This window comes from Mobula birostris, chromosome 10, assembly GCF_030028105.1.
Source record: "Mobula birostris isolate sMobBir1 chromosome 10, sMobBir1.hap1, whole genome shotgun sequence".
NCBI lineage: Eukaryota > Metazoa > Chordata > Chondrichthyes > Myliobatiformes > Myliobatidae > Mobula > Mobula birostris.
Window position 1 is genome coordinate 14,621,001 of NC_092379.1, and position 12,547 is coordinate 14,633,547.

Below are 12,547 nucleotides of genomic sequence, written 5' to 3' on the forward strand. Positions count from 1 at the left end.
AGTACTCCGGTTTCCTCCACAGTCCAAAGACGTACCGGTTGATAGGCTAATTGGTCATTGTAAATTGTCCCATGTTTAGATTCGGTTTAAGTCAGGACATTGCTGGGTGGTGTCGAACATTGAAGTGGATGAGCTGTAGCAGCAGAAGGCCACGAACATGCACGAGGTCCCAACTAAGGTGGCCACTGAGTGCCTGTCGGTGATACCAAAACTGATCCTGATATCACATCAAGCTGGATTAGAGAAGTACCGCACAGGGACAGGCCCTTCAGCCTATCTAGTCCATGCTGAAACTATTTAACTAGCCCACTCCCAACGACCTGCACCAGGACCATAGCCCTCCATATCCCTACCATCTATATCCCTACCATCCATGTACCTACCCAAACTTCAATTAAACATTAAAATCGAGCTGGCATGCACCACTTGGGCTGGCAGCTCATTCCACACTCTCACCACCCTCTAAGTGAAGACGTTTCCCCTCATGTTCCCCTTAACCTTTTCACCTTTCACCCTTAACCAATGACCTCTGGTTGTAGTCCCACCCAACATCAGTGGAAAAAGCCTACTTGCATTTACCCTATCGATATCCCTCCTAATTTTGTATACCTCTATCAAATCTCATCTTAATCTGACAATGTTTAATTACCAGAGCCGGTAGTGTATACAGCTTTCTATGTTTTTTTCCTCTCGGATGATACCCACTGCTAACAATTAGAAAGGAAAGTTGCCACTAATTCCTGAGACAGCCAGGCCAGCGATCCTTTGGGCTTTTGTGTCAGTGTGTAAAAGGAGGAAATCACTTGTCGTTCACCAACAATTTCTAAAAAAAAACATTCTTACCGGTGTTAAATTGTCTGAGGAGACTCAAGATTTAATATTTGACAAAAGTGATCCCGTGATATGATCAGGCTTTTTAAACCCTTCAATAGCGTAATGCACATTCAGACCAGAAGGTGTCGAAAGCAAAGAGCCGGTCTGCGCCATACTAACGAAGATAGATAAGCGATCACACCTTCACTGGACTCTTACCAATTCTTGGCCTACAGCATTTTATAATGTGGCGGCTGGGATCAGCTGAGTCGCGTGGAGACCAAAGAGAGTGGTGTGGAATTTGCACGTTCTCCTTGTAACCACACGGGTTTCCTCTGGGGGCAGAACAAGATAAAGCACTAACAATACAGAATAAAGTGTAACAGCTACAGGGAGAGTGCAGTGCAGGTAAACAATAAGGTGCAAGATCATCACGAGGTAGATTGTGAAGTTAGGAGTCCCAGGTCCCGCACGTAAATGCAATTGCGAAGAAAACATGACAGAGCCTCTACTTCCTTAAGGGTTTGTACTGATTCGGAATTACATCTAAAACTTTGACAAACTTCAAACAATGTGTAGTGGAGTGATATTGACTGGTTGCATCACAGCCTGGTATGGAAACACTAATATCCTTGAATGGAAAATCCTGCAAAGATTAGTGGATTCAGCCCAGAGCATCACAGGTAAAGCCCTCCCAACCATTGAGCACATCTACATGAAGTGCTGTCGTAGGAGAGCTTTGTCCACCATAAGAGATCCCCACCACCCACGTCATGCTCTCTTCTCACTGCTGCCATCAGGTAATAAGTACAACAGCCCCAGGATATACACCACCAAGTTCAAGAACAGTTACTACCCCTCAACCATTCAGGCTCTTGAACCAGAGGGGATAAATTCACTCAACTTCACTTGCCCCATCATTGAAAGTTCCCACAACCTATGGACTCACTTTCAAGGACTCTTCAACTCATGTTCTCATTATTTATTTCTATTTATTTATAATTGCATGTGCACAGTTTGTTAACTTCAGCACTCTGGTTGACTACCCCAGTTGGGCAGTCTTTCATTGATTTTGTTATGGTTATGATTCTATAGATTTGTTGAGTATGCGCACAAGAAATTGAATCGCAGGGTGACATATATGTCGATTGATAATAAAATTTACTTCGAACTGGTAGGGAACAGGTTGAGTCGGTTGTGAAGAAGGTGAATGCAATGTTGGCATTCATTTCTAGAGGTGTTGAATACAAGAGCAGGGATGTGATGTTGAGGCTCTATAAGGCACTCGTGAGACCACACTTGGAGTATTGTGTGCAGTTTTGGGATCCTTATTTTAGAAAGGATATACTGACATTGGAGAGGGTTCAGAGAAGATTCACAAGAATGATTCCAGGAATGAAAGGGTTACCGTATGAGGACCGTCTGACAGCTCTTGGGCTGTATTCCCTGGAGTTCGGGAGAATGAGGGGGGATCTCATAGAAACATTCTGAACGTTAAAAGGCCTGAACAGATTAGATATGGCAAAGTTATTTCCCATGGTAGGGGATTCTAGGACAAGAGGGCATGACTTCAGGATTGAAGGGCGTCCTTTTAGAACTGAGATGCGGAGAAATTACTTTAGTCAGAGGGTGGTAAATCTGTGGAATTTGTTGCCACGAGCGGCTGTGGAGGCCAAGTCATTGGGTGTATTTAAGACAGAGATAGATAGGTTCTTGATCAGCCAGGGCATCAAAGGGTATGGGGTGAAAGCAGGGGAGTGGGGATGACTGGAAGAATTGGATCAGCCCATGATTGAGTGGCGGAGCAGACTCGATGGGCTGAATGGCCTACTTCTGCTCCCATATCTTATGGTCTTATGGAACCACTTAATAGTCTTATAACAGAGGGGTAGGAGCTACCCTTGAGCCTGCTGTTACGTGCTTTCAGGCTTCTGAGAGATGGGAGAGGAGAGAAGAGAGAATGTCCAAGGTGGAGGGGGTCTTTGATTATGCTGGCCGCCTTACCAAGGCAGTGAGGAGTATAGGAAGAAATAGTAGATTAGTTAGCCACGATAAATTACCCATTGCTTATGTGGGTGGCAGGGAAATGGAGGGGAGGGGAGGGGGGTCAACGGTCATATGAGAGGGAGTAGGTTTCCGGTCATTCGGTGTGGGAATGGACTGTTGGGAATGATCTGAGATCTGGCATAGATTCAGTAGGCTGAATGGCTTCCTACTATTTCACAAGAACATACGAGAAACTGGAAACAACAAATTTCTTCGATAACTTCATCACAGTAATGAAAACATCAGGGCAGAACAAGTCTGAAGAAACGTACCACTAGGATTTGGGCACCATGGTGGCATAGTGCTTAGTGCAATGTTATTACGGTTCCAGCGACAGTGATGGAGACGGATACAATAGGGTCTTTTAAGCGACTCTTAGATAGGGACATGGAGCTTAGCAAAATAGAGGGCTGTGCAGTAGGGAAATTCTAGGCAGTTTCTAGAGTAGGTTACATGGTCAGCACAACATTTCTATGTTCTATGTATCTCAATGAATAAATAAATATACTGGAGTCTGGTATCCTTCATCACCACCTTAGCTACCGATGCTGTCACCTTCAGGAAACTTTGGACTTGGATGCCAAGTTTCCTCAGATCCTCAGCATTCCCTAGGGCCCTATTATTCATTGTCAATGCCCTGTCTTCAGTCACCCTTCCGGAGTTCACCAACTCATACTTATCAGGATGAAATTATACGTCCCATTGCTCTGGCTACCTTTCTAGCTGATCAATAACAGCCTGCAACTGAAGGCAGTTAAGTCACTATCGACACCACCAATTGTGTCAGCTGTAAACGTATCACTCTTCCTACGGTAACTTCTAAGCCTTTAATGTATGTAAGAAGTCTCAGAACCAATCCCTGTGGTACAGGGTTCCAATTACAACAATGACTGCACCATCACCCTCCCATTACCAGCCCAACTCTGGATCCAATTCCCCTGCAAAGCTCATGAACTTTATGCTTCAGTACTGGTGTGGTAAACTATATTTATATGTTGTATCTGGGATACCTGTCTGGACACGCCCCACTGCTGACTGCCCCTGTGGCTCCTCCCACAGACCCCTGAATAAAGGCGATTATGCCATTGCTCCTCCCCTCAGTCCAGGGGCAGATACTCAGCATGGTGGAGGTCACATTTTGCTGCTAATAAAAGCCTTTCAATATTTACTCTACTTCCAGTCTTTTGGAGTTATTGATGGTGCATCAACTGGTCTTTTACTTGTAGGAATACGGACAATACTTACTGCGGTTCAGAAAGCAAGAAATGGGAAATTGTGATAAACGATCACCACAAACAACGAAGAGGTGAATGAACGTGAGGCTGACACGAGCTCGAGGCGAGTCAGTGCGACGCCAAGCCGGAGCGTGGTCGAGGCATTTGCAAGGAGAAATGGTCGGAGTGAGGTCGAGATGGAGTCAGGGTGTGCGAAGCAGAGAAAAGCCAGACCGGAGGCCCCAAACAGAGGGAGGAGCTAAGCGATGGGCCAGTTTGGAAAGGTCGGGCATGGGCCGGGACGCGGCGGAGGGATGCAGGCCCAGAGCGTATCCCTGTGACAGCGTCTGGGGTTTTACAGTGAGGGACGACCCAGTGTTTGGTTGATTCAAACGCTGGACAGGATGCATTGAAACAGTGGGGTGTCAGGACGGGACTGGAGGCGAGATTTGTGCCAGTTCTGCTCGCGGCTCTGCGACATTTGCTCCACTCTTCGGCTGTGGGCCTGCTCCAGGCTTTGTGCTTGTGAGCATCACGACGTCTTGCCGCGCTGTGTGACGAACTGAAGCTGAGGCTCTGGGCCTTCTCCAGCTGCTCTGGGCTCCCTGTCAATGAGCTCACTTTAGTTCTGAATCTGTTACTTGCTTTTAATGTTTGTATGATTAGTTTTTTTCTCTCTCTCTGCCAATTGGGTGTTTGTTGGTCTTTTTTCAACGGGTTCCTCTGGGTTTTTGTTTTGGGGCTGCCTGCAAGGAGATGAATCTTGCAGGAGACAAAGGTTGTATAAATTATCCACCTTTGGTCCCCACCTGGCACTCAGCTCTCACCTGTGGCTCCCCGTAGCTGTTTGCATGCGACAGCGGCCACACCCCAGGCAACGGCTTCGACGAGCCGGCTAAACCAGGTGAGGGCAGCCGACGGGTCTCAAACCCTCGGTGAGATAGGGACTTGTCTATCCCAGCACGTGAAGACAGACTCTGGCGGATTGAGCAGACGAGACCAATGGAAGGTCCAACGGTCAAGAAGGCGGTCTCTGCAAGCGTCGTGGAACGTGTAGAGCAGGACAAGACACAGAAGATGTCCTGGTCATCCACTGCGCCTAGTCCCATCTCCAGTCGTCTCGATTCTTGTCTTGCCGCTGGATCCAGATGGGAATTGGGAAGAGAAAGTGAGGCTGACGCTGCGCAACTCTCCCTCACTTAAATCCAAATCACGCGCTAGTCTCGGCACCATCATTATCATAATGGTGTCGAGGTCTTCATCGACAACGACGATGGACGTACAATAATTTATACATACTTTGATAATAGAACAGAAAACATAGAAAACTACAGCACATTACAGGCCCTTCGGCCCACAATGCTGTGCCGACCACATAACCTACTCTAGAAGCTGCCTAGAATTTCCCTACTGCACAGCCCTCTATTTTTCGAAGCTCTATGTACCTATCTAAGAGTCTCTTAAAAGATACTATTTTATCCGTCTCCACCACTGTCACTGGCAGTGCATTCCACGCACTCACCGCTCTCTGTGTGAAAAACCTATCCCCTGACATCTTCTCAGTACTTACTTCCAAGCACCTTAAAACTATGCCCCCTTGTGTTACCCATTTCAACCCAGGGAAAAAAGCCTCTGACTATCCACAGGATAAATGCCTCTCATCATCTTACACACTTCTATCAGGTCACCTCTCATCCTCCGTCGCTCCAAGGAGAAAAGGCCAAGTTCACCCAACCTATTCTCATAAGGCATGCTCCCCAATCCAGGCAACATCCTTGTAAATCTCCTCAGCTCTCTCTCTATAGTATCCTAAAATATACTTTAGTATCGTGAATAAACTTTAAACTTTCGCTTTGAATTCACGTGTGAAATCTTGTCAAACACCTCACAGAAATACATGAAGACCTCAGGTAATCAGACAAGACCGAAAACGACCTGCTTTTTTCTCTAGGAATGGGGGTTTGAGGAGACTGATGAGATGAGGCTGCAGGTGCTTTGCAAGGTGGACAGGGAGGCTGGTGAACATCTGGAGTGAACTGGCAGAGAAGGTGGTGGAGGCCAATATTATTACAACATTGAAAAGGCATTTGGACAGTTACTTAGATAGGGGAAGAAGCACAGAGATAATGGGCCGAATGTAGGCAAATGAGATTATTATGGAGAGGCATCACAGCATGAACAAGATGGGCCAAAGGGCCCATTTATTTGCTGTGGATTTCCGTGTTTCTATGATAGTTGTTGAAGTGGTGCAGTCCAACACCAGGTTTCTGAGAGAATTTTGTCCATGGACTCACAACCCAGGGGTCTCAGAACTCAGCCACGACGTTGTATTCCCTTCAGGAAATATTAGCACACCCTTCAACTCTTTTTTCTCTGTCTCTTCACATCTCAATGCATCGAACTCAATAGAAGCTTGCAAGTAGCGGAATCTGAAACGAAAATTCTGGAAGCGCACAGCCAAAGAGCTCCGAAAGAGGGGAACGGGTTAATGTTAGCAACAGAGAAGGAGGGGAGAAAAAAAAGGGAATATCAGTTATTGGGTGAAAGTCATTGTGTTGCAAGTGTGAAGTCAAGGCAAGAGTGAATGATCTGGTTAACTGGAATCAGTAAAAACAGGTCAGAATATTCAAATACAATGAACAGGAAATGGGAACAGAATGTGCAATTGGCCAGCACTGGACGAACAGAAAGACAGAGCAGACTATCGGAAGCTGAGGGATTCAGTATTGAGTCATGATGTTTCTAGAATGATGAAAGGCATTGGGAAGACAGCCAAAATCTATTCCAAAGGTAAATTCCCAAGGAGGAGGACGAGGAGCTTAGGAGAATGATGGCATCTAACGGTGATGACTTTGCTTGCATCTTCAGAAACAGTTCTATTTTTATCTTTAATATCTCTATTTTTCCCTTTCAGGGTTCTTTTGAAGACCCTGACCTGGAGTTACACGCTGTCTTTGGTTCTTTGCAGGAATGGGACCTGCTCTCAGGGTCTCATGACCGGCCGCTGTCCGATATGCCAAGGACACAGCCCAGAAGACTAACGCACCTTTAGTGTTCCGGGATTTTGTGACTTTGGAGCCAGGCGGACTCACGGTGCCACCGTCTGGTGTGTCGTGGGATTACATGGAAGATCGAAGGCGGCAAGCTGGCTGCTGGCTGTGTGCCCAGACACCCGGGCACAGAGCTCGGAAAAAGCGACGCAACGGACTTTTAACATGGTAAATCAGTGAGATGTTTGTTATGTCTCCCCTCTCGCTGTGAAACGAGAACACCTCTTTTTCCCTTAGGGAGAGAGAGAGAGGGGGAGAGTGAGAGTCTGTGGTATGTCGAATTACCGGGTAGTCTGTGGGGTATTGCAAGTCTGTGTCTTTATTGACGCCTTGCTGCACGTTTGAGTGCTCGGTGGAGCGGGCTTTTATGCTGGTGGGGAGATGGGGGGGTGGGGGGGGTTGTTGCTCTGCTGCTGCTTATGTGTGGGAGGGGGGAGCTAGTGAGGGGCTTTGGGGCTCTAGCATTTAACTGTCATTCATTCTTTGGAGAACTCCTGTTTCTGTGGATATTTGCAAAGAAAAAGAATTTCAGGATGTATATTGTATACATTTCCCTGACATTAAATGTACCTTTGAACCTTTGAATACATCAAACACAAGAGGACATGCTTTTAAGGTTGGGGGAGGGCAGTTTAAAGCCAATATTCAAAATAAATTTTATTTTCTGAGTACATATATGTCACCATATACAACTCTGAGATTTTTTCATTTTCCTGCGGGCCTACTCAGTAAATAAATAGATAGATAGATACATAGATAGATATACTTTATTAATCCCAAGGGAAATTTTGTTTCGTTACAGCCACACCAACCAAGAATAGAGCGTAAATATAGCAATACAAAAACCACAAACAATCAAACAACAAAATGCAAACTATGCCAGATGGAAAATAAGTCCAGGACCAGTCTATTGGCTCAGGGTGTCTGACCCTCCACGGGAGGAGCTGCAAAGTTCGATGGCCACAGGCAGCAACAACCTCCTGTGCCGCCAAGTGTTGTATCACGGTGGAATGTGGCCGAAGTCCAACAGTAAAAATTTCAATATCCAGTCTACAAACACGTTCCTCGATCGTAATATGTCCCGGATTGCACCATCTGTTGTTAACCAGAACAGTAAGCACCCAACTCCTTTATGCTTACCGCTCTCAATGCACTTCCGGTCAGCTGGAACGGTATTACCCACCGAACTGCTCTTCTCCATAAGTCTCTGTTGTCTCGACCCGGTCCTCTTTCCTCGATTTTGTGATCCCCCTCTGCATCCTCTGTGTGTTTTCCTCCAGATTTCAGCAGGAGTGTCTGCCGCTCTGCTCGCTAAACCAGCAGGCATTAGCTAGTCCCTGGAATACACAATGCGACCTTGCTTCTGTCCCGCGTGTCGGGATGTAACCATTTCCAGTGCTAAAGAAAAACCCAAATAAAACTCTCTACCAGCATGTTAGAGAGGGTGCAGCTTCGACGTGTTACCGTGAGAAAAAAAAACAAAAAAAAAACCCAAAAAAATAACGTAATTTAAAAAGTAGGAAGAAGAAAGTAAGAATAGATCGGAACGGCTGTACCAGGCTGCGTGCACGACCGGCACATGCGGAATTATAAACCTATAAAATAGTAACTATAACAGGGTCAAAGAAAGATCAACCAGAGTGCAGAAGACAACAAACCGTGCAAATACAAATATAAATTAATAGCAATAAATAATGAGAACATGAAATAACAAGATAGAGACCTTAAATTGAGATCATTGGTTGTGGGAACATCGCGATGGATGGGCAAGTGAGTGGAGTTATCCCCTTTTGTTCACAAGCCTGCTAGTTGAGGGGTAGTAACTGTTCCTGAACTTGGTGGTGCGAGTCCTGAGGCTCTTGTACCTTCTACCTGATGGCAGCAGCGAGAAGAGAGCATGGCCTGTGGTTTGGGGGGAGAGCGGGTGCGTGTGATTTTTTTACCGAGAGTGCATGTTAGGTGCCTGGACTTGGTCACCAAGGGTAGTAGAGGAAGCGAGCAGTTTTGTGGAGCTTAAGAGGCTCAAGATAGACTCATGAATATAAAGGAAATGGAGGGATGTGGATGGTTTACAAGAGGAGGACACAATATACGGTAAATTGGCATCAAATCAGCACAACTTCATGGGCCGAATGGCCAGTGCAGCGCTTTTTTTTGTGTTCTGGGCCTCTATTTGAGGAAATAATATTTTTTTTTTGAGATACAGCACAGAATAGGCCCTTCTGGCACTTCAAACCATTCCACCCATCACCCCTCCCAATGCAACCCTAGCCTAATCACAAGACAATTTACAATGACCAATTAACCCATCAACCGGCCCGCCTTTGGACTGTGGGAGGAAGCTGGAGCACCCAGAGGAAACCCACGCGATCACGAGGAGAACGTACAAACTCCTTACAGGCAGCGGCGGGAATTGAACCTGGGTCGCTGGTCCTGTAAAATGTTGCGCTAGCCACAACTCTACCATGCTGCCCCAACAATGTCGGGATCAGGCTTCAAGTGAATACCCTGAGGTGTTGGAAGCCACCTGCAGTGAAAAACACATGCCTTTCACCCCTTCTCTGACCCTTACTTTAAACAACACGTCATCCCCTCCTGGGTGCCCATCTCAAACCAGCCGACTGGGTCTCTTTCGGTTATTGTATCTCTCCCTTCCTCCCGACCTTCAGCCTCTTCTCTAGCCAGCCCTCAGTCCTCCCAAAACCGTTCGTTCTTTGTCTCCATCTAAATTCCAAAAAATCGCTCTCCCCTCACCTCCAACTGAAGTCAGGTCCACTCTCTTCCAACTCTGAATCTAAATCATGGAAGGACCTCAGACCTTCCAGATGTGGGAAGGAGGTCAGTGGATTCCAGGTCCAGTAAAGTGGCAGTATCATTTTACTCTGGCACAGTTGTGCCCTCTGTTTCAACCATTGCTCTCCTCTAACTTCTCTGCCACTTGTTTTCCCTCCTTCCCTGTTCTGATGAAGGGCTTTTCAAACTGAAACATTGAAACAAAGAAACATAGAAAATAGGTGCAGGAGTAGGCCATTCGGCCCTTCGAGCCTGCACCGCCATTCAGTATGATCATGGCTGATCATCCAACTCAGAACCCTGTACCTGCCTTCTCTCCATATCCCCTGATCCCTTTAGCCACAAGGGCCGTATCTAACTCCCTCTTAAATATAGCCAATGAACTGGCCTCAACTGTTTCCTGTGGCAGAGAATTCCACAGATTCACCACTCTCTGTGTGAAGAAGTTTTTCCTCATCTCGGGCCTAAAAGGCTTCCCCTTTATCCTCAAACTGTGACCTCTCGTTCTGGACTTCCCCAACATCGGGAACAATCTTCCTACATCTAGCCTGTCCAATTCCTTTAGGATTTTATACGTTTCAATAAGATCCCCCCTTCAATCTTCTAAATTCCAACGAGTATAATCCTAGCCGATCCAATCTTTCATCATATGAAAGTCCTGCCATCCCAGGAATCAATCTGGTGAACCTCCTTTGTACTCCCTCTATGGCAAGAATGTCTTTCCTCAGATTAGGGGACCAATTGGACCAATCAGATTGGGTTTTAGGTCTGTGGATGCTGATTGACTAGCTGAATATGTCCATTTGCTTCAGTAATCAGAGCACGCACGAAGCCAATCGGGTGTCGGGGGGCTTCTGTGTGGGGATGTTGCCTGGCAGAGGACACCAGTGCAGGTTCACTTGTTCATCCATTGGGTGTGGAGAACTTGTAGGGACACTCTGTGTGGATCCCAATGCTTTGAGGTACCAGTCCATGTTGAAGGCAAGAAGGAGGGTTGGGACAATGTAACCAATTAAAACATACAGTAAGGTTTTGGATCAGGTCTGAGGTTTTGACCTTCAAACACCCTTTTCTTCTGATGGCCAAAGGTTGAGCTGATGCATTAAAGGCATCGGTGAATTTCATCACTGATGCCTTCCATCGTGGATAGGCACACCCCAGGACCTGGGCAGTGGCTTGCATTCCCCAGAGCCTTGTCGGGGACCTTTATTGTCATTGGGTGGAGTTGCAAAGGAGTGACAGGTTAGCAGAGGAACTTTGTCTTGTGGACGTTGAGTGTAAGACACAGGGTCTCCAACGCTTCTGTGAATGAGCTGACCGTGGCTTGCAGCTTGGTCACCAAACAAGTGAATGCAAGGGAGTAATCTCCACACTGGTCCTGGAATGGCATTAATTCTACTCCGGGGGACCGTTGTTGGAGCGTGGGACAGTAGTGTGGTGATTCGTACAGCGCCAGCAGTAAGATTAGGGTTCGATCCCCACCTCTGTCTGAAAGGAGTTTGTACATTCTCCCTGTGACCCTGTGGGTTTCCTCCAGGTGCTCCGGTTTCCTCCCACAGTCCAAAAATTGCAGCTGTGTGCGTGTTACGTTGACGCTGGGGGGGCAGGAGTTTGTTGCCAATTCTTGAGTTGAAGAACTCGGGGGAAAAAGTGACACAGTAGACTTTATCATTGCAAGTCAGCGGGTTGTTTTGTTATGTCACTCCTCTCGCCATGAAAGGGTGACACTTCTCTGTCCCTTTTATCTGCAGCTTAATGTGAAGAGGACTAAGGAGTTGGTGGTGGACCTGAGGAAGAGCTAAGGTACCGACGACCCCTGTTTCCACCTAGGGGGTCAGTGTGGACATGGTGGAGGATTACAAATACCTGGGGATACGAATTGACAATAAACTGGACTGGTCAAAGAGCACTGAGGCTGTCTACAAGAAGGATCAGAGCCGTCTCTATTTCCTGAGGAGGCTGAGATCCTTTAACATCTGCCGGACGATGCTGAGGATGTTCTACGAGTCTGTGGTGGCCAGTGCTATCATGTTTGCTGTTGTGTGCTGGGGCAGCAGGCTGAGGGTAGCAGACACCAACAGAATCAACAAACTCATTCATAAGGCCAGTGATGTTGTGGGGATGGAACTGGACTCTCTGACGGTGGTGTCTGAAAAGAGGATGCTGTCTAAGTTGCATGCCATCTTGGACAATGTCTCCCATCCACTACATAATGTACTGAGTGGGCACAGGAGTACATTCAGCCAGAGACTCATTCCACCGAGATGCAACAGAGAGCGTCATAGGAAGTCATTCCTGCCTGTGGCCATCAAACTTTACAACTCCTCCCTTGGAGGGTCAGACACCCTGAGCCAATAGGCTGGTCCTGGAATTATTTCATAATTTACTGGCATAATTTACATATTACTATTTAACTATTTATGGTTCTATTACTATTTATTATTTATGGTGCAACTGTAACGAAAACCAATTTCCCCCGGGATCAATAAAGTATGACTATGACTATTGGTGAGAGACAGGAAGAGCCTGTGGCATGTCAAATTAGGGACGTGGGGAGGAGAAGATGGCAGCACAATGCAGCACGTGTGGCTGCTCTGAAATGATACCGGTATTTGTTAAGTCGGTACCGTG

General features: G+C 46.7%; 1 long non-coding RNA gene across 1 annotated transcript; it reads left to right on the forward strand.

The window, feature by feature from the left end:
- The first annotated feature begins 6,881 nt into the window (after window positions 1-6,881).
- On the forward strand, window positions 6,882-12,025 carry LOC140204443 (uncharacterized). Its single transcript, XR_011887614.1, has 3 exons — window positions 6,882-6,916; window positions 7,042-7,291; window positions 11,668-12,025. It is a non-coding gene; the product is annotated as an uncharacterized lncRNA (long non-coding RNA).
- The last annotated feature ends 522 nt before the right edge of the window (window positions 12,026-12,547 follow it).